The following is a 22,532-nucleotide window of genomic DNA, read 5'->3' as shown; positions in this document are numbered from 1 at the left end:
GTTCCAGACACTTGTAGAATCTATGTCAAGGTGCATTGAGGCTATTCTGGAGGCTTGTGGTGGTCCAATGTTAATCCTTTAACGGTCTCTTCTAGATAAACATGTTGGAAAATGTTTTTCACCTTTAATTCCTATTACTAAAAACTCAAATAAGAACTTCCAATAGTTCTTTTTTTTCAACGTACTGTTTATTCTTTGGAAAGAACAGGCAGTGGAGAGGTCAAACGAGGGTCATACAAGCAAGGCCATATTAGCATGGCAATTTGCATAGCATTTCTACTCATCTCGACAATATACTTTTATTTATTTTTATTTAGGTCTGCTTCAATGGCTTTTTCAGGTTGTTAAGCATTGTTAAATGAAGACTGATGTCAACTTTTTACAAATTGTATTTTTGTATCCCAACGTGAATATTCAATTACATTGAAATTAATGCATTTTCAGCTGGTGTAAAGTGCAATGTCCCTCAAATGATCCGGTATCTTCCACCTTGTTTTCAGACATTATGAGAAAGTACATGAGATATGTGCAGTATTACAATTTATAGGCATTATTTTATAGGCGACCTTAAATCTGAATATTGATTAATTGACCCCATGTGTCATCAAACGTGGTTTACCAATTTATGTTACCTATTATAAACTGGGTGGGTCGAGCCCTGAATGCTGATTGGCTGACAGCCGTGGTATATCAGACCGTATAATACGGGTATGACAAAACAGTTATTTTTTCTGCTCTAATTAAGTTGGTAACCAGTTTATAACAGCAATAAGGCACCTCGGGGGTTTGTGGTATATGGCCAATATACCACGGCTAATGGTTGTATCCAGGCACTCCGCGATGCGTCGTGCGAAAAACAGCCCTTAGCCGTGATATATTGGCCATACACCACACCCCCTCATGCCTTATTGCTTAACCTCTTGATGCTATGGGGGCGCTATTTCATTTTTGGATGAAAAACGTTCACGTTTTAAACAAGATATTTTGTCACAAAAAGATGCTCGACTATGCATATAATTGATAGCTTTCGAAAGAAAACACTCTGACGTGTCCAGAACTACCAAGATATTTTCTGTGCGTGCCCTAGAACGTGAGCTTCAGGCAAAACCAAGATGAGACGGCATCCAGGAAATGAGCAGGATTTTTGAGGCTCTGTTTTGCATTGTCTCCTTATATGGCTGTGAATGCGAGAGGAGTAAGTCTGCCCTTTCTGTCGTTTCCCCAAGGTGTCTGCAGCATTGTGACGTATTTGTAGGCATATCATTGGAAGATTGACCATAAGAGACCACATTTACCAGGTGTCCGCCCAGTGTCCTGCGCCGAAATTGGTGCGCAAAAGTCAGCTGCAAGTATTTTTCCATGGAATTTAGAGAAGAATGCAAGCTTCCACGAACGATATATCAATGAAGAGATATGTGAAAAAACACCTTGAGGATTGATTCCAAACAACGTTTGCCATGTTTCGGTCGATATTATGGAGTTAATTCGGAAAAAGTTTGACGTTGTAGGTGACTGAATTTTCGGTTCGTTTCAGTAGCCAGATGCGATGTACAAAACGGAACGATTTCTCCTACACACAGACGCTTTCAGGAAACACTGCGCATTTGGTATGTAACTGAGAGTCTCCTCATTGAAAACATCCGAAGCTCTTCAAAGGTAAATTATTTTATTTATTTGGTTATCTGATTTTTGTGAAAATGTTGCGTGCTAAATGCTACTCAAAATGCTAAGCTAGCTTTGCATACTCTTACACAAATTAGTCAATTTCTATGGTTCAAAAGCATATTTTGAAAATCTGAGATGACAGTGTTGTTAACCTCTTATACTTATGGTGGCGCTATTTCATTTTTGGAAGAAAAACGTTCCCGTTTTAAACAAGATATTTTGTCACAAAAAGATGCTCGACTATGCATATAATTGCTACTGTTCGAAAGAAAACACTCTGACGTGTCCAGAAACACAAATATCTTCTCTGTGCGTGCCCTTTAACGTGAGCTTCAGGCAAAACCAAGATGACTTGGCATCCAGGAAATGACAAGGATTTTTTGAGGCTCTGTCTTTCATGATCTCCTTATATGGCTGTGAACGCAAGAGGAATGAGTCTGCCCTTTCTGTCGTTTCCCCAAGGTGTCTGCAGCATTGTGACGTATTTGTAGGCAGATCGTTGGAAGATTGACCATAAGAGACCACATTTACCACGTGTCCGCCCGGTGTCCTGCGCCGAAATTGGCGCGCAAAAGTCACCTGCCAGTATTTTTCCATGGGGCACAGAGAGAGAAGCAAGCTTCCACGAACTGCATGTCAATGAAGAGATATGTGAAAAAACACCTTGAGGATTGATTCCAAACAACGTTTGCCATGTTTCGGTCGATATTATGTAGTTAATCCGGAAAAAGTTTCACGTTGTAGGTGACTGCATTTTCGGTTCGTTTCGGTAGCCAGGCGCAATGTAGAAAACGGAACGATTTCTCCTACACACAGACGCTTTCAGGAAACACTGCGCATTTGGTATGTGGCTGGGAGTCTCCTCATTGAAAACATCAGAAGCTCTTCAAAGGTAAATGATTTTATTTATTTGGTTATCTGGCTTTTGTGAAAATGTTGCGTGCTACATGCTACACAAAATGCTATGCTAGCTTTGCATACTCTTACACAAATTAGTCAATTTCTATGGTTCAAAAGCATATTTTGAAAATCTGAGATGACAGTGTTGTTAAGAAAAGGCTAAGCTTGAGAGCAAACGCATTATTTTAATTTTATTTGCGATTTTCAGAAATCGTTAACGTTGCGTTATGCTAATGAGCCTGAGGCTTAGTCACAATCCCGGATCCGGGATGGGGAGTTTCAACAGGTTAAATGTAGTGTGTTGTCTACAATTCAATCAACTGAACTCCTAACTTTTATCCCATATCTTTAGTGACTGATTGTGAGTTTTCGTCCAGCACCCCGAGTGGGAAATTGTCAGAGTGCCACTGAACTGCAGCAACCCAGATGTACACACATTATGGTCATTGTTGCATGAGGGCTGGAGGAGTAGACCAATCAACTTCAAGTAAATAAATAAATCAATCATATCCACTTCTATATCCGTTGTCAAAACATGCTCTTCCAGACGGTTAACAGGCGGTTGTGTTAGAGAGTGTGTTACAGTATAGTGTGTGTTACAGTAGAGTGTGTTACAGTATAGTGTGTGTTACAGTATAGAGTGTGTTACAGTATAGTGTGTGTTACAGTATAGTGTGTGTTACAGTATAGAGTGTGTTACAGTATAGTGTGTGTTACAGTATAGAGTGTGTTACAGTATAGTGTGTGTTACAGTATAGAGTGTGTTACAGTATAATGTGTGTTACAGTATAGAGTGTGTTACAGTATAGTGTGTGTTACAGTATAGTGTGTGTTACAGTATAGAGTGTGTTACAGTATAGAGTGTGTTACAGTATAGTGTGTGTTACAGTATAGAGTGTGTTACAGTATAGAGTGTGTTACAGTATAGTGTGTGTTACAGTAGAGAGTGTGTTACAGTATAGTGTGTGTTACAGTATAGAGTGTGTTACAGTATAGTGTGTGTTACAGTATAGTGTGTGTTACAGTATAGAGTGTGTTACAGTATAGAGTGTGCTACAGTATAGTGTGTGTTACAGTATAGTGTGTGTTACAGTATAGTGTGTGTTACAGTATAGAGTGTGCTACAGTATAGTGTGTGTTACAGTATAGTGTGTGTTACAGTATAGTGTGTGTTACAGTATAGAGTGTGTTACAGTATAGAGTGTGTTACAGTATAGAGTGTGTTACAGTATAGTGTGTGTCCACAGTGTATTGCGGCTAACACAACAATGTCTGTGTGAATATTGCTCTATTGGCACAGGCCTCCTGTATAAAATATATTTTAATCTCAATGGGATCAACTGTATACATATTGGATGAATCAAAAATTATTGTGTATGCGTATTACTCTCTCAGGAGAAATAGTCCCATCTGTCTTGTCCCCTCAGTAATGGGGGTTAAGGATAGCTTATACTTGGCCTCCCGATCATCCCGATCCATCCTCATTTGGTTGGCATTTCGTTCCGGGCCAGACACTCTTTCTCTGACATCAGGAGAGAGAGACCCAGACCTTTTCTTCTTCTCCCCTGTCTCCCACTCTCCTGTTTCCCACTGTCTCTTCTCTTCTCTGCCCTCCGTCTCCTTTCCTCCTCTCTGTCCCCTCTCCTCCCCCGACTACTCCCTCCCTCACTTCCTCACTCCCTCCCTCCATCTGTCTCCTCTACTCCCACGACTCCTCTCCTCCCCTTTGTCTTCTCCCTTCATCTCCTCTCCTCCCCTCTGCCCCCCCCTCCGGCTCATCTCCTCCCATCTGTCGCATCTCCTCCCCACTGTCTCCCCCCTCCCACTGTCTCCAATCCTCCTCTCTGTCTCCTCTCCTCCCTCAGTCTCCTCTCCTCCCCTCTATCTCCTCTCCTCCCTCCCTCCATCTCCTGTCCTCCTCTCAGTCTCCTCTCCTCCCTCAGTCTCCTCTCCTCCCCTCTATCTCCTCTCCTCTCTCTCTCTCTCCCTCCATCTCCTGTCCCCCTCTCAGTCTCCTCTCCTCCCTCAGTCTCCTCTCCTCCCCTCTATCTCCTCTCCTCTCTCTCTCCCTCCATCTCCTGTCCTCCTCTCAGTCTCCTCTCCTCCCCTCTCCTCCCTCCCTCCATCTCCTGTCCTCCTCTCAGTTTCCTCTCCTCCCTCAGTCTCCTCTCCTCCCCTCTATCTCCTCTCCTCTCTCTCTCCCTCCATCTCCTGTTCTCCTCTCAGTCTCCTCTCCTCCCTCAGTCTCCTCTCCTCCCCTCTATCTCCTCTCCTCTCCTCCCTCCCTCCATCTCCTGTCCTCCTCTCAGTCTCCTCTCCTCCCTCAGTCTCCTCTCCTCCCCTCTGTCTCCTCTCCTCCCCTCTGTCTCCTCTCCTCTCCTCCATCGGTCTCCTGTCCTCCCCTCTGTCTCCACTCCTACACCTCCATCTCCTCTCCTCACTCTGTGTCCACTCCTACACCTCCGTCTCCTCTCCTCTCCTCTCCTCCCCTCTGTCTCTTCTCTCCTCTCTTTCCCCTGCCTTTTCTCTCTACCCCCTCTCCCCCTCTCCTCCTCTCCTCCCTCCCTCAGTCTCCTGTCCTCCCCTCTGTCTCCACTCCTACACCTCCATCTCCTCTCCTCCCTCTGTCTCTTCTCTCCTCTCTTTCCCCTGCCTCTTCTCTCTACCCCCCTCTCCTCCTCTTCACACCACAGGGATAGAGAACAAAACTAGGACAAAATGATACAGTATGAACCCCAGAGGAGGAGAGGAAAAAATAGTCGACAGAAGGCAGGTCAGTCGTTAGCATACAGAACATTCAGAAAGTTTTCACACACCCTGACTTTTTCCCCATTTTAAAATGGATTAAATGTATATTTTTGTCACTGGCCTACACACACCATACTCCATAATGTGAAAGTGAAATTATGTTTCTGAAATGTGTTCTAATAAATACAAATGAACGTATGAAATGTATCGAGTCAATACGTACACAACCCCTTTGTAATGGTAGGCCTAAATAAGTTTAGAAGTAAAAAATATTTGTTTAACAAGTCAAATAATAAGTTGCATGGACTCATTGAGCATGATGATGTTATTAATTACACTTTGGATGGTGTATCAATACACCCAGCCACTACAAAGATACAGATGTCCTTCCTAACTCAGTTACTGAGAGAGTGATTTGGCTGTGTTGGCTAGTGGCCAATGTATATGCAGACGCACGCACGCACGCACGCACGCACGCACGCACACACACACACACACACACACACACACACACACACACACACACACACACACACACACACACACACAGCAGTATTGCAGTTTTCAACAGGAGTGGTGTCCTCCATCAGATGTGAAACCATGTAGTGCTGACTCAACTGGTCTACTCAGGCCAGGGCCATTATACTGTACTGCATGTGGAAAATATCTATGTTCATACAGGTGTGGGTGGGTATGAAACCCCCTCCCTCCCTCCTCTCTCTCTACCCCTCTCTCCCTCTCCCTCTCTACCCCTCTCTCCCTCTCCCTCTCTCTTTCCCTTGTCTTTCCCTTGTGTCTTTCTCTCTCTCTCTCTCTCTCTCTCTCTCTCTCTCTCTCTCTCTCTCTCTCTCTCTCTCTCTCTCTCTCTCTTCCTCTTCCTCTTCCCCCCCCATCTCCTCCTTGAAAGACTGGCTATGTTTTGAGGTCGGGCACCTCCAGGGTGGAAAAACACTCTGGAGGAGAATTGGCTTCCGATGAGATGAGGTTTGTCTCTGCTTGGTGTCAGCTCCTGTTTAAACCCAGGGGATTTACTGTGCTGTGTTTGTGTGTGTGTGGTGGGGGGATGTGTGGATGTGTTTTACTATACTTGTGGGGACCAGAAGTCGGAATTTTGACCAACTGCAGACATTTTGTTAGTCCCCACAAGGTCAAATGTTATTTCTAGGAGGTGTAGGGTTAAGGTTAGAATTCATTTTAGGATTAGAATAAGAATTAGGGTTAGGAGCCAGGGTTAGGGTTGTGTCTGATAGAGAAAGGGTAGTGTCTGATAGAGAAAGGGTTTAGGGTAGTGTCTGATAGAGAAAGGGTTAGGGTTGTGTCTGATAGAGAAAGGGTTAGGGTAGTGTCTGATAGAGAAAGGGTAGTGTCTGATAGAGAAAGGGTTTAGGGTAGTGTCTGATAGAGAAAGGGTAGTGTCTGATAGAGAAAGGGTAGTGTCTGATAGAGAAAGGGTTTAGGGTAGTGTCTGATAGAGAAAAGGTAGTGTCTGATAGAGAATGGGTTGGGGTTGTGTCTGATAGAGAATGGGTTTAGGGTAGTGTCTAATAGAGAAAGGGCTAATTAGGGTTGTGTCTGATAGAGAAAGGGCTAATTAGGGGTGTGTCTGAGAGATAATGGGCTAATTAGGGGTGTGTCTGATAGATAATGGGCTAATTAGGGGTGTGTCTGATAGAGAATGGGCTAATTAGGGTTGTGTATGATAGATAATGGGCTAATTAGGGGTGTGTTTGATAGAGAATGGGCTAACTAGGGTTGTGTCTGATAGAGAATGGGCTAATTAGGGGTGTGTCTGATAGAGAATGGGCTAACTAGGGTTGTGTCTGATAGAGAATGGGCTAATTAGGGGTGTGTCTGATAGAGAATGGGCTAATTAGGGGTGTGTCTGATAGAGAAAGAACATACCAATATTAGGCTGTCAAAACATTAGATTCAGTGACAAATAAAGACTATTAAGACTGTGAATCTTTCTCGTTCCAGTGGGAAAGACCAGATGAATCCTACCCAGAGCCGTGGATATCGATACCATATGAAAGGTAACACTCTGAAGTATGTGGAAATGGAGCCAGAGACAGTAGTGGGGTGAAACTTTAGAACCCATTTGAATGCAAAAATGGATTTTGACAAACAAAACTAGCTACTGTAAATTGGGGTTAGATTAACAAAAAGATTAATAAGAACGGAAGCTTTCTGCCTATATAAGACATGTCTATATCATGGATAGTTGGATGTTGTTTGCAACGTCATTCTTGTCACATTATCGCATATTGAGCAACAACTGTCCCGGTTTAGGGACAACGGTCCCGTAGAAGTTAGAGCCAGAGACAGCAGTGGTGTTAAACTGTAGAACTCAGATCCTACATTTGAATATAAAACTAGGTTTAATCAAACAAAACTACACTACATTTTATTACTGGGACCCTGCTGCACGGAGAATGACCATCAAATGACGAGTGTTCAGTGCACGTCTCGAGCAAAGTTGTTTTTTTTAGCGGGGGGGGGGGGCATTTGATGGGTCTTGCCAGGAAGCTTGTCCCGAAGACGGATGCTGTGTCATCATTGATCTGGATCTAGCAGGTGCTAACCATAACGTAAGCTTCAGACTTTTATGAGTCTGACACGGTGTCTGTAACAGAACAGTATATATTCTGTAAAAACACACCCAATAGTCACAAAATGGTTGTTCGTCTTTCCAGCCCCAAGCCCTCCTACGTTGAGTCTCTGAGAACTGCCAGCACAAAAGGAGTTGTGGTATGTATAGAAGTAAAAATATTTTTACCCCCTACGGGGGGTATACTGTGGGGGTATACTGTGGGGGTATACTGTGAAGCCTGTGAAGACAGACCAAGGAAGGGGGGATATACTGTGAAGACCGACCAAGGAAGGGGGGGGATACATTTACATTTAAGTCATTTAGCAGACGCTCTTATCCAGAGCGACTTACAAATTGGTGAATTCACCTTCTGACATCCAGTGGAACAGCCACTTTACAATAGTGCATCTAAATCATTAAGGGGGGGGGTGAGAAGGATTACTTATCTTATCCTAGGTATTCCTTGAAGAGGTGGGGTTTCAGGTGTCTCCGGAAGGTGGTGATTGACTCCGCTGTCCTGGCGTCGTGAGGGAGTTTGTTCCACCATTGGGGGGCCAGAGCAGCGAACAGTTTTGACTGGGCTGAGCGGGAACTGTACTTCCTCAATGGTAGGGAGGCGAGCAGGCCAGAGGTGGATGAACGCAGTGCCCTTGCTTGGGTGTAGGGCCTGATCAGAGCCTGGAGGTACTGCGGTGCCGTTCCCCTCACAGCTCCGTAGGCAAGCACCATGGTCTTGTAGCGGATGCGAGCTTCAACTGGAAGCCAGTGGAGAGAGCGGAGGAGCGGGGTGACGTGAGAGAACTTGGGAAGGTTGAACACCAGACGGGCTGCGGCGTTCTGGATGAGTTGTAGGGGTTTAATGGCACAGGCAGGGAGCCCAGCCAACAGCGAGTTGCAGTAATCCAGACGGGAGATGACAAGTGCCTGGATTAGGACCTGCGCCGCTTCCTGTGTGAGGCAGGGTCGTACTCTGCGGATGTTGTAGAGCATGAACCTACAGGAACGGGCCACCGCCATGATGTTGGTTGAGAACGACAGGGTGTTGTCCAGGATCACGCCAAGGTTCTTAGCGCTCTGGGAGGAGGACACAATGGAGTTGTCAACCGTGATGGCGAGATCATGGAACGGGCAGTCCTTCCCCGGGAGGAAGAGCAGCTCCGTCTTGCCGAGGTTCAGCTTGAGGTGGTGATCCGTCATCCACACTGATATGTCTGCCAGATACACTGTGAAACCTGTGAAGACAGACCAAGGAAGGGGGGGATATACAGTGAAGCCTGTGAAGACAGACCAAGGAAGGGGGGATATACTGTGAAGCCTGTGAAGACAGACCAAGGAAGGGGGGATATACAGTGAAGCCTGTGAAGACAGACCAAGGAAGGGGGGGGATATACAGTGAAGCCTGTGAAGACAGACCAAGGAAGGGGGGGATATACAGTGAAGCCTGTGAAGACAGACCAAGGAAGGGGGGCGGATATACAGTGAAGCCTGTGAAGACAGACCAAGGAAGGGGGGATATACAGTGAAGCCTGTGAAGACAGACCAAGGAAGGGGGATATACTGTGAAGCCTGTGAAGACAGACCAAGGAAGGGGGGATATACAGTGAAGCCTGTGAAGACAGACCAAGGAAGGGGGGATATACTGTGAAGCCTGTGAAGACAGACCAAGGAAGGGGGGATATACTGTGAAGACAGACCAAGGAAGGGGGATATACAGTGAAGCCTGTGAAGACAGACCAAGGAAGGGGGGGGATATACAGTGAAGCCTGTGAAGACAGACCAAGGAAGGGGGGGTATACTGTGAAAACTGTGAAGACAGACCAAGGAAGGGGGGATATACTGTGAAGCCTGTGAAGACAGACCAAGGAAGGGGGGATATACTGTGAAGCCTGTGAAGACAGACCAAGGAAGGGGGATATACTGTGAAGCCTGTGAAGACCGACCAAGGAAGGGGGGATATACTGTGAAGCCTGTGAAGACAGACCAAGGAAGGGGGATATACTGTGAAGCCTGTGAAGACAGACCAAGGAAGGGGGGATATACTTTGAAGACCGACCAAGGAAGGGGGGGGATACACTGTGAAACCTGTGAAGACAGACCAAGGAAGGGGGATATACTGTGAAGCCTGTGAAGACAGACCAAGGAAGGGGGGATATACAGTGAAGCCTGTGAAGACAGACCAAGGAAGGGGGGGTATACTGTGAAGCCTGTGAAGACCGACCAAGGAAGGGGGGATATACTGTGAAGCCTGTGAAGACAGACCAAGGAAGGGGGGATATACAGTGAAGCCTGTGAAGACCGACCAAGGAAGGGGGGATATACAGTGAAGCCTGTGAAGACAGACCAAGGAAGGGGGGATATACTGTGAAGACAGACCAAGGAAGGGGAGGGGGTATACTGTGAAGCCTGTGAAGACAGACCAAGGAAGGGGGGTATACAGTGAAGCCTGTGAAGACAGACCAAGGAAGGGGGGGTATACAGTGAAGCCTGTGAAGACAGACCAAGGAAGGGGGGGGGGTATACAGTGAAGCCTGTGAAGACAGACCAAGGAAGGGGGGGGGGGTATACAGTGAAGCCTGTGAAGACCGACCAAGGAAGGGGGGTATACTGTGAAGCCTGTGAAGACAGACCAAGGAAGGGGGGATATACAGTGAAGCCTGTGAAGACAGACCAAGGAAGGGGGATATACTGTGAAGCCTTTGAAGACCAACCAAGGAAGGGGGGATATACTGTGAAGCCTGTGAAGACAGACCAAGGAAGGGGGGTATACTGTGAAGCCTTTGAAGACCGACCAAGGAAGGGGGGATATACTGTGAAGCCTGTGAAGACAGACCAAGGAAGGGGGTATACTGTGAAGCCTTTGAAGACAGACCAAGGAAGGGGGGGGATATACTGTGAAGACAGACCAAGGAAGGGGGGATATACTGTGAAGACAGACCAAGGAAGGGGGGGTATACAGTGAAGACAGACCAAGGAAGGGGGGATATACTGTGAAGCCTGTGAAGACAGACCAAGGAAGGGGGGTATACGGTGAAGCCTGTGAAGACAGACCAAGGAAGGGGGATATACAGTGAAGCCTGTGAAGACTGACCAAGGAAGGGGGGATAGACTGTGAAGACAGACCAAGGAAGGGGGGATATACTGTGAAGACAGACCAAGGAAGGGGGGTATACAGTGAAGCCTGTGAAGACCGACCAAGGAAGGGGGGATATACTGTGAAGACAGACCAAGGAAGGGGGGATATACTGTGAAGACAGACCAAGGAAGGGGGGGTATACAGTGAAGCCTGTGAAGACCGACCAAGGAAGGGGGGATATACTGTGAAGCCTGTGAAGACAGACCAAGGAAGGGGGGGGATATACTGTGAAGACAGACCAAGGAAGGGGGGTATACAGTGAAGCCTGTGAAGACAGACCAAGGAAGGGGGGTATACAGTGAAGCCTGTGAAGACCGACCAAGGAAGGGGGGATATACTGTGAAGCCTGTGAAGACAGACCAAGGAAGGGGGGTATACAGTGAAGCCTGTGAAGACCGACCAAGGAAGGGGGATATACTGTGAAGCCTGTGAAGACCGACCAAGGAAGGGGGGGGATATACTGTGAAGCCTGTGAAGACCGACCAAGGAAGGGGGGTATACAGTGAAGCTTTTGAAGACAGACCAAGGAAGGGGGGTATACAGTGAAGCCTGTGAAGACAGACCAAGGAAGGGGGGGGATATACTGTGAAGCCTGTGAAGACAGACCAAGGAAGGGGGGGGTATACTGTGAAGCCTGTGAAGACAGACCAAGGAAGGGGGATATACTGTGAAGCCTGTGAAGACAGACCAAGGAAGGGGGGATATACTGTGAAGCCTGTGAAGACAGACCAAGGAAGGGGGATATACTGTGAAGCCTGTGAAGACAGACCAAGGAAGGGGGGATATACTGTGAAGACAGACCAAGGAAGGGGGGGGGTATACAGTGAAGCCTGTGAAGACCGACCAAGGAAGGGGGGATATACTGTGAAGCCTGTGAAGACCGACCAAGGAAGGGGGGGTATACAGTGAAGCCTGTGAAGACAGACCAAGGAAGGGGGGGATACACTGTGAAACCTGTGAAGACAGACCAAGGAAGGGGGATATACTGTGAAGCCTGTGAAGACCGACCAAGGAAGGAAGGGGGGGTATACAGTGAAGCCTGTGAAGACAGACCAAGGAGGGGGGGGGGGTATACAGTGAAGCCTGTGAAGACAGACCAAGGAAGGGGGGATATACTGTGAAGCCTGTGAAGACAGACCAAGGAAGGGGGGGGGGATATACTGTGAAGCCTGTGAAGACAGACCAAGGAAGGGGGGATATACTGTGAAGACAGACCAAGGAAGGGGGATATACAGTGAAGACCGACCAAGGAAGGGGGGGTATACAGTGAAGCCTGTGAAGACCGACCAAGGAAGGGGGGATATACTGTGAAGCCTGTGAAGACCGACCAAGGAAGGGGGGTATACAGTGAAGCCTGTGAAGACAGACCAAGGAAGGGGGGATACACTGTGAAACCTGTGAAGACAGACCAAGGAAGGGGGATATACAGTGAAGACCGACCAAGGAAGGGGGGTATACAGTGAAGCCTGTGAAGACAGACCAAGGAAGGGGGGATATACTGTGAAACCTGTGAAGACAGACCAAGGAAGGGGGGATATACTGTGAAACCTGTGAAGACAGACCAAGGAAGGGGGGGGGATATACTGTGAAACCTGTGAAGACCGACCAAGGAAGGGGGGATATACAGTGAAGCCTGTGAAGACAGACCAAGGAAGGGGGGGGATATACTGTGAAGCCTGTGAAGACAGACCAAGGAAGGGGGGTATACTGTGAAGCCTGTGAAGACAGACCAAGGAAGGGGGGATATACTGTGAAACCTGTGAAGACCGACCAAGGAAGGGGGGTATACTGTGAAGCCTGTGAAGACAGACCAAGGAAGGGGGGATATACAGTGAAGCCTGTGAAGACAGACCAAGGAAGGGGGGGGGGATATACAGTGAAGCCTGTGAAGACAGACCAAGGAAGGGGGGGTATACAGTGAAGCCTGTGAAGACAGACCAAGGAAGGGGGGGGGATATACTGTGAAGCCTGTGAAGACAGACCAAGGAAGGGGGGATATACAGTGAAGCCTGTGAAGACAGACCAAGGAAGGGGGGATATACTGTGAAGCCTGTGAAGACAGACCAAGGAAGGGGGATATACTGTGAAGACAGACCAAGGAAGGGGGGGATATACTGTGAAGACAGACCAAGGAAGGGGGGATATACTGTGAAGACAGACCAAGGAAGGGGGGATATACTGTGAAGACAGACCAAGGAAGGGGGGGTATACTGTGAAGCCTGTGAAGACAGACCAAGGAAGGGGGGGTATACAGTGAAGCCTGTGAAGACAGACCAAGGAAGGGGGGTATACTGTGAAGCCTGTGAAGACAGACCAAGGAAGGGGGGGATATACAGTGAAGCCTGTGAAGACAGACCAAGGAAGGGGGGATATACAGTGAAGCCTGTGAAGACAGACCAAGGAAGGGGGGTATACAGTGAAGCCTGTGAAGACAGACCAAGGAAGGGGGGATATACTGTGAAGCCTGTGAAGACAGACCAAGGAAGGGGGGATATACTGTGAAGCCTGTGAAGACAGACCAAGGAAGGGGGGATATACAGTGAAGCCTGTGAAAATCAATTGAGCATTTCAGGCACAACAAAACTTCCAAATACAAACATTGAAAGGTTTCACAAAAAAAATTGCAAGACAAAATGTATAATTGAGTACTTTAAAAACACCAGAAAACACACTGTAGAATGAGTAGATCACGACGTCAACGAATCGACAGCATCATGAGAACTGTAAATAAAAGTAAATAAAACATTTAACCAACACTTCCCCTTTTCAAAAACAGTCCTACACACTGTAGGGAGGCCGAGTGTCTATATTAATGGGGTCCTACACACTGTAGGGTGGCCTCGTGTCTATTTTAATGGGGGGGTCCTACACACTGTAGGGTGGCCTCGTGTCTATTTTAGGCTTATGACGCTAATTAGAATTTCTTAGTAAAATTTCTCACCTTTATTTCTCATGAGTGTTGATGTTGATCAATATTTTGTCTATGCCTTTTTTAAATGATCAGATAAATGTCCAATCAATACATACACTTCTAAACATGTTGTCATTTATAATGCTCCTGAAGAGTCACCAGTAGCTTGCTCCGTACACACAGGTGACTCAGGCTCTACTAATTCTGAAGAGTCACCAGTAGCTTGTTCAGTACACACAGGTGACTCAGGCTCTACTAATTCTGAAGAGTCACCAGTAGCTTGCTCCGTACACACAGGTGACTCAGGCTCTACTAATTCTGAAGAGTCACCAGTAGCTTGTTCAGTACACACAGGTGACTCAGGCTCTACTAATTCTGAAGAGTCACCAGTAGCTTGCTCCGTACATACAGGTGACTCAGGCTCTACTAATTCTGAAGAGTCACCAGTAGCTTGTTCAGTACACACAGGTGACTCAGGCTCTACTAATTCTGAAGAGTCACCAGTAGCTTGTTCAGTACACACAGGTGACTCAGGCTCTACTAATTCTGAAGAGTCACCAGTAGCTTGTTCAGTACACACAGGTGACTCAGGCTCTACTAATTCTGAAGAGTCACCAGTAGCTTGCTCCGTACACACAGGTGACTCAGGCTCTACTAATTCTTGTGAATTAGGGGCGGCAGGGTAGCCTAGTGGTTAGAGCGTTGGACTAGTAACAGGCAGTTAACCCACTGTTCCCAGGCTGTCATTGAAAATAAGAATGTGTTCTTAACTGACTTGCCTAGTTAAATAAAGGTAAAATTAAATTAAAATTAAAAATCAGTGAAGTGTCTTCTGTAATTAGTTACAAAACAATTGAAATTCAACTGTGTATTGATGCTGTTTATCTGATATCCAGCAGTCCATTACCAGCTCTGTTGACCATGAGAACATGTTGAAGAGAACTTGAGGTGAGGAATACTATTTAGGCTCGGAATGACACGTGGCCCATTTTTTTCCTGTAAATAAATCTTGAAAATGGAAAGAAGTGGAGGGCGCTCAACCATCGTGAGTCAATGTGCAATGTGTGAGTGTGTGATCTCAATTTATTAGAATATAGCCTATGCACGGGCAGAGAAGCCCGGGGGCAGTTATCAAGGAAATGTAAATCCTAAAAAGTATTAGGCTATAGTTTACTACACTGTCTAGAAATAAATATGATCAACAATATTTCACAGTTTGAAAATCTTAAAAGCTAAGCTATAAAAAAAAATTCTCAAGAGAAAGTGTAAGTCTCTCCGACTCGGCTCTCTTCAAACTACGTCCAGCACATTGGCTGATATAGTAATGAAGCCTAATATAATGGGCCACGTGAGAATATCTGGTAAATGAACCAATTTCTCAAGTTATTTTTTGTGCATTTGATATTGCCTATAGGGTGCAACATTGCTGGGACCATGGCTGGCAAGTGAGCTGCGTCACACACGCCTAAAATAACATTGCGAGACTGCAGTTAGGTTTGGAACCAGTTCTTCGCTCGAGGGTGAGAGTCAGACAGAAACGGGGTACGGTAAGTAAAGTTGTAGATGAGGGTGGGAGTGGGATGAATAAATCCATCCTGAGCAGACCTCTACCACAAGGGTGTTTCAAAGAGCTGTCAGTCAAGGCGAGCTCATTATTATACTGTAAGCTCTCCGCCCACTCAGCCTGTCTTTTTATGTTTCCTGATAGTTAGAGATGAGACAAAAGTTACAATTTCTTCAATTCTGAGCATTTTCGTAACGGAAAAAATATTATGGGTGATGTTTTGGTCTTTCAAAGACTATTTTTACTTGGGAAATAGAACAGCTGTACTGGACCTTTAAATAGTAAAAATTGAAGCACAGGGTTAGATGGGATCCTAATTACAGTCATCACTCATCCCCTCCTTTATCTGATCCTCCTCTCCACACCAGGACATTAGCCACTAATAAAAGAAAGCTCACGAGGAGGAGTTTCCCCTTTACATAGCAGGACAAACTGCTTTTCCCCGTGGTCCTGAGAAACTTTTTTAGCTGATATTTATTTGATCTCTCGAGTTTGCTTTAAGTGCTTGGAGGTGAAAGGCACCATTTGTATTGGTTGTGTGGAGGGGCATATTGACAAACAATCACTCATTCAGAGCCGCCGGAAAACATGTGGTGAGACTGCATTTGCTTTTGAATCAAAGCAGCAGCACTGAATGCGAGTATTAGACATATCTATTAGTATATTTACATTTATTATCTCATAGAATAATGTTTTGCAACGGAAAAGAAAGCAGACGTTTCTTATTGGACAACTTGACATAGTACTTCCTCCAATTTCAGCACGTTTGTCTCTGTTGGGTCGAGTGAATACAACCCTGTCCCTGGGATTTCACACGGTAACCCCCACGCTCGCTGCGACTGGTGGATTCACTTGTCAGTCACAGTGGTCTCCTAGATACAGCCTACAGAGCCTCATCAACCACACCTCTGACAACTCTGTTTGGTTGCACCAGCACCTCGTTGTTTGACACTGCACTTGGCTTCTTTCTTCACTCACATTAGCTAGCTAGGTTTTTGCCAGCATGCAGCCAGCAGCTAACGTTAATAATTTAGACTGAATAAATATGTTTGGTACAGGATAAATGTGATAAAACAACCTGCTGTTGCTGTCCAAGGCTAATGGATATGGAAGTTCCTGAAAAGTCTAGTCAGCCAGTTTGTTTGTCCTGCAATGTTCGTTGGCATATTATCCATCAATTCTCTCTTTCTGCCTTAGCAGAATTTTTCATTAAATAGTACCTGCAATCATCCCGGAGTCGCCTCTTCACTGTTCTCGTTGTGACTGGTCTTTTGCGGGTACTATTTAATGAAGCTGCCAGTTGAGAACTTGTGAAGCGTTTGTTTCTCAAACTAGACACTAATGTACTTGTACGCTTGCTCAGTTGTGCACCGTGGCCTCCCACTCCTCTTTCTATTCTGGTTAGAGCCAGTTTGCGCTGTTCTGTGAATGGAGTAGTACACAGCGTTGGACAAGATCTTCAGTTTCTCAGAACAAGAATAGACTGATGGGTTTCAGAAGAAATGTATTTGTTTCTGGTCATTTTGAGCCTGTACTTGAATCCACAAATGCTGATGCTCCAGATACTCAACTAGTCTAAAGAAGGACAGTTTTATTCCTTCTTTAATCAAGACAACAGTTTTCAGCTGTGCTAACATAATTGCAAAAGGGTTTTCTAATGATTAATTCGCCTTTTAAAATTATAAACTTGGATTAGCTAACACAACGTGCCATTGGAACACAGGTTGCTGATAATGGACCTCTGTACGTCTATGTAGATATTCCATAAAAAAACAGCTGTTTCCAGCTACAATAGTCATTTTCAACATTAACAATGTCTACACTGTATTTCTGATCAATTTGATGTTATTTTAATGGACAAAAAATGTGTTTTTCTTTCAGAAACAAGGACATTTCGAAGTGACCCCAAACTTTTGAACGGTAGTGTAAACATTTCGGATGGAACTTTAATGTCAACCATGGCTGTCACATCTCCAGAGCTCCATTCAATCCGTAGCGGAGAAGACCTGCGCTACACCGTGATAGAAATGTAATGGCTATGTTGTCACTTTCTCAGAGACCTCATTCAAGGTAAACGGTGCATATGTCAGCTCAATCCAAAATGACCTTTACATTTCAATCTCGCTACAGCGCAGATGTTCAGCCCTATGGTTTGAATCGAGCCCTTCGTTTTTGTTGAATCCTTTGTTGGTGTCCAAACAATTCAAAACAAATTGGAAACCAAACTACCTTTATATGCTCTTAGAATCAGACCACCAAGTTACTTTAGATATATTTACATGATTTCTATTTCATTTTCTTCTCCTGTTGTACTGTACTTCCTGAGGCGCCAACAAGATGTTGTTGATCAATATCTCATCACAAAGCTCATTAGAGAATGGCATGGAATTAATGGGATGGTTAAATGAGGAAGTACTGCCAATATCTGGCCTAAACGCTCTGCTACGTTATAAGAACAAGCCTTGATAGAGGAGAATGAGAGCCTATGGGAGAAAGTACTGCCAATATCTGGCCTATGGGAGAAAGTACTGCCAATATCTGGCCTATGGGAGAAAGTACTGCCAATATCTGGCCTATGGGAGAAAGTACTGCCAATATCTGGCCTATGGGAGAAAGTACTGCCAATATCTGGCCTATGGGAGGAAGTACTGCCAATATCTGGCCTATGGGAGAAAGTACTGTCAATATCTGGCCTATGGGAGAAAGTACTGCCATTATCTGGCCTATGGGAGAAAGTACTGCCAATATCTGGCCTATGGGAGAAAGTACTGTCAATATCTGGCCTATGGGAGAAAGTACTGCCAATATCTGGCCTATGGGAGAAAGTACTGCCAATATCTGGCCTATGGGAGAAAGTACTGTCAATATCTGGCCTATGGGAGAAAGTACTGCCAATATCTGGCCTATGGGAGAAAGTACTGCCAATATCTGGCCTATGGGAGAAAGTACTGCCAATATCTGGCCTATGGGAGAAAGTACTGCCAATATCTGGCCTATGGGAGAAAGTACTGCCAATATCTGGCCAATGGGAGAAAGTACTGCCAATATCTGGCCTATGGGAGAAGGTACTGCCAATATCTGGCCTATGGGAGAAAAAATTGTGTGTTATTAGATCCAACTCTACTGTAAATTTAATTTGAACTTTACAGTAATATATGGGCCCCCATACTGAGTCCTAACAGGGGATAATTAATAGGAATTATTATGCAATCTTCTGTAATGTTCACATTTACAAATGATCAACAGCTGCACATGGTAGCCAATCAAATGCACTAGAGGTCGGGGGTCATTCTGTAAAATAAACAAAACCTGTACTTTACTTATAACAATCCCTTAACTGGGACATTAATAGTGCTGCATTCAGTCCTTCTGTTCTGAGTGTCATGATCACTTCTCTGTAGTGTGATGATGACTTCTCTGTAGTGTGATGATCACTTTTCTGTAGTGTGATGATCACTTTTCTGTAGTGTGATGATCACCTTTCTGTAGTGTGATGATCACTTTTCTGTAGTGTGATGATCACTTTTCTGTAGTGTGATGATGATGATTTCTCTGTAGTGTGATGATCACTTTTCTGTAGTGTGATGATCACTTTTCTGTAGTGTGATGATCACTTTTCTGTAGTGTGATGATCACCTTTCTGTAGTGTGATGATCACTTTTCTGTAGTGTGATGATCACCTTTCTGTAGTGTGAAGATGACAATTCTGTAGTGTGATGATCACTTTTCTGTAGTGTGATGATCACTTTTCTGTAGTGTGATGATCACTTTTCTGTAGTGTGATGATGACATTTCTGTAGTGTGATGATCACTTTTCTGTAGTGTGATGATCACTTTTCTGTAGTGTGATGATCACTTTTCTGTAGTGTGATGATGACTTCTCTGTAGTGTGATGATGACTTTTCTGTAGTGTGATGATCACTTTTCTGTAGTGTGATGATCACTTTTCTGTAGTGTGATGATGATGATTTCTCTGTAGTGTGATGATGACTTTTCTGTAGTGTGATGATCACTTCTCTGTAGTGTGATGATGACTTCTCTGTAGTGTGATGATGACTTTTCTGTAGTGTGATGATGACTTTTCTGTAGTGTGATGATCAAGCTCAATTATATTCATTAATAACTTTAGTGAAGTGGGCAACATAGCCAAAACCTTTGATTTACAGCACCCTACTAGCATGGAGGGACTGTAAGAAATACCTGGGCATTTCCTCCCAAATAGGTTCTCACTCGCCTATAGTAGGCAACCCAGACTTGCCAAAAGCCCTGAGGGTGCCAACTTTAATCTTTGGCATACTCTAGGAATCAGGACCTTTTCAGACCTATTTCATCAGAAAACCACTACACTGAAATCCTTTCAAGAGCTCTGCAGTGAATTCGATGTGACAAGATCCCATTTTTTTTTTTAAATATCTTCAAATTAGACATGTAATTTCCTCATTTACCTCCAAGAGGAGGTTTAGAACTCAGTTGAATGAAGTTGAAACCGTTCTTGTCACAGCACAATCCATTAAAGGCAAAATATCTTACATCTATAGACTCCTTTCTGAGAAAGGAGGCTCCTCCTTTACTCCTCTGAAAATAATTTGGGAAAAGGACCTTGGTCTGACTATCAGTGATGAGTTATGGGCGGAGGTTTGCGACAGGGTATACTGCACCTCTACTAATGTAAAAATGAAAGAATCTAACTACAATTTTTTTTACAAATTTTATTATACTCCTTTGAGACTCCATAGAATGAAACCAGATATGTCTCCTAACTGTAAAAGATGTACCTCTGAAAGTGGATCCTATATGCATGTATTTTGGAGCTGTAGAGAGATTGCCAGATTCTGATTCTATACATACTGCTGCACAGAAAATACTAGAGGTACAGTTTGATATGACCCCGTGTATCTATCTTCTTAATGCCCAGCAGGACTTTGTTCTTGATCCTGACAGAGAAAATGTGCTTATGACTATTACATACTTTGCTAAGAAATGTATTCTTCTATTGTGGGCCTCTAAAACCCCTCCTACATTTAAAATGTGGATTGACCAGATTGTTGACTTTCTCCCTCTTGAAAAGCTCACTTATGACCTCCACAAGAGACAGCCCAAGTTTGATAGACTCTGGTCTCCACTATTCAACTATATTTCAAACTGGACAGAGTGAACGGGGTGACTAGGGAAATGCGCAGATACATGTTGTGTAAGGTACTGTAAAACCTAAAAACTAATTATTAGCCCGTCGTCTCAGCGAATGCTAGAAATAGCTAATAAGAACCTTGATAGTGCTGCTGCAAGTGTTATATATGGTTTTTGTGTTTTTAAATTGTACTTTTGAGTACGTGTGCGTATGTATGTATGTATGTATGTATGTATGTATGTATGTATGTATGTATGTATGTATGTATGTATTGCTCTGATTGTCCGACAGGGGTCTCCCCTTTCCCGTCTTCTACTGTTGTTCACTCTGGAAGATAGCTAGCCAGCCGTGTCCACAGGTTCCCATTGGTGATGAGCGTAGCGTAATTTTCTGTAGCGTAATGATGACTTTTCTGTAGCGTAATGATTGCAGAGTTAAACAGATGCCTCATTGTTACCATCATCTCTGTCTGCATCTTTCTCTTGTTTAAGGTAATCCATTTTCTTATGAGCACCAATCCCTGTAGTGTTTTACTGCCTGCTGTGAGTGCTGCCATTAATCACCCAGACAAACCACATATCAGACAGAAGGACTATTCTCTATGGTACCTACTGAATATACTGCCTCTATAGCCAAAAATTATTTCATTCGTATTCCTAAATGGAAGCTTTTATTTCTGCATGATGGGCCTTTAACAAGTGTGTTCCTCTTTCACACACAAACACAAGTGTGCACACAGCGTCACAGTGTATTATGTGTTATGTTTCCCTTAATATAAACTGGTTGGTTCGAGCCCTGAATGCTGATTGGCTGACAGCCGTGGTTTATATCAGACCGTATACCACGGGTATGACAAACATGTATTTCTACTGCTCTAATTACCTTGGTAACCAGTTTATAACAGCAATAAGGCACCTCAGGGGTTTGTGGTGTATTGTCAACTCCACGTTGCGTCGTGCCTAAGAACAGCCCTTAGCCGTGGTATATTGGCCATATACCACAGAGTGTTTAGTAGAGTGTTTAGTAGAGTGTTTAGTAGAGTGTTTAGTAGAGGGTTTAGTAGAGGGTTTAGTAGAGGGTTTAGTAGAGGGTTTAGTAGAGTGTTTAGTAGAGGGTTTAGTAGAGGGTTCAGTAGAGGGTTCAGTAGAGGGTTCAGTAGAGTGTTTAGTAGAGGGTTCAGTAGAGGGTTCAGTAGAGGGTTCAGTAGAGTGTAACTGAGAAACAACACTTCACCTCTAGATTGGAGTGACTGTGCACGTGCCATGTGTAGTACTTTGTTCCATTGACATGACTCTTCACCTGCAGGGCTGAAACCAGACCACGTCTGGAATCACAGATGATGTCATCTCATTCTAGATCTTTACAGGACCTCTCCCACACACAGAGGAGAATGGAACCAAAGACAAATGTACATCACATGATAACACTATATTTTCCAGGTGCTCTCAAACACACACAATACAGCTACATTACATTAGGAAAAGTACCTGGACATGAAGCGAACAGTAAGGTCAGGGTTAGGGTTGAGGCTAGGGTCAGGGTTGAACCGGGTTAGGGATGAGACTAGGGTCAGGGTTGAACTGGGTTAGGGTTGAGGCTAGGGTCAGGGTTGAACCGGGTTAGGGATGAGGCTAGGGTCAGGGTTGAACCGGGTTAGGTTTGAGGCTAGGGTCAGGGTTGAACCGGCTTAGGGTTGAGGCTAGGGTCAGGGTTGAACCGGGTTAGGGTTGAGGCTAGGGTCAGGGTTGAACCGGGTTAGGGATGAGGCTAGGGTCAGGGTTGAACCGGGTTAGGGTTGAGGCTAGGGTCAGGGTTGAACCGGGTTAGGGTTGAGGCTAGGGTCAGGGTTGAACCGGGTTAGGGTTGAGGCTAGGGTCAGGGTTGAACCGGGTT

This window comes from Oncorhynchus masou, chromosome 28, assembly GCF_036934945.1.
Source record: "Oncorhynchus masou masou isolate Uvic2021 chromosome 28, UVic_Omas_1.1, whole genome shotgun sequence".
In the NCBI taxonomy this organism is placed as follows: Eukaryota; Metazoa; Chordata; class Actinopteri; order Salmoniformes; family Salmonidae; genus Oncorhynchus; species Oncorhynchus masou.
Note: the sequence above shows the minus strand (reverse complement) of the source record.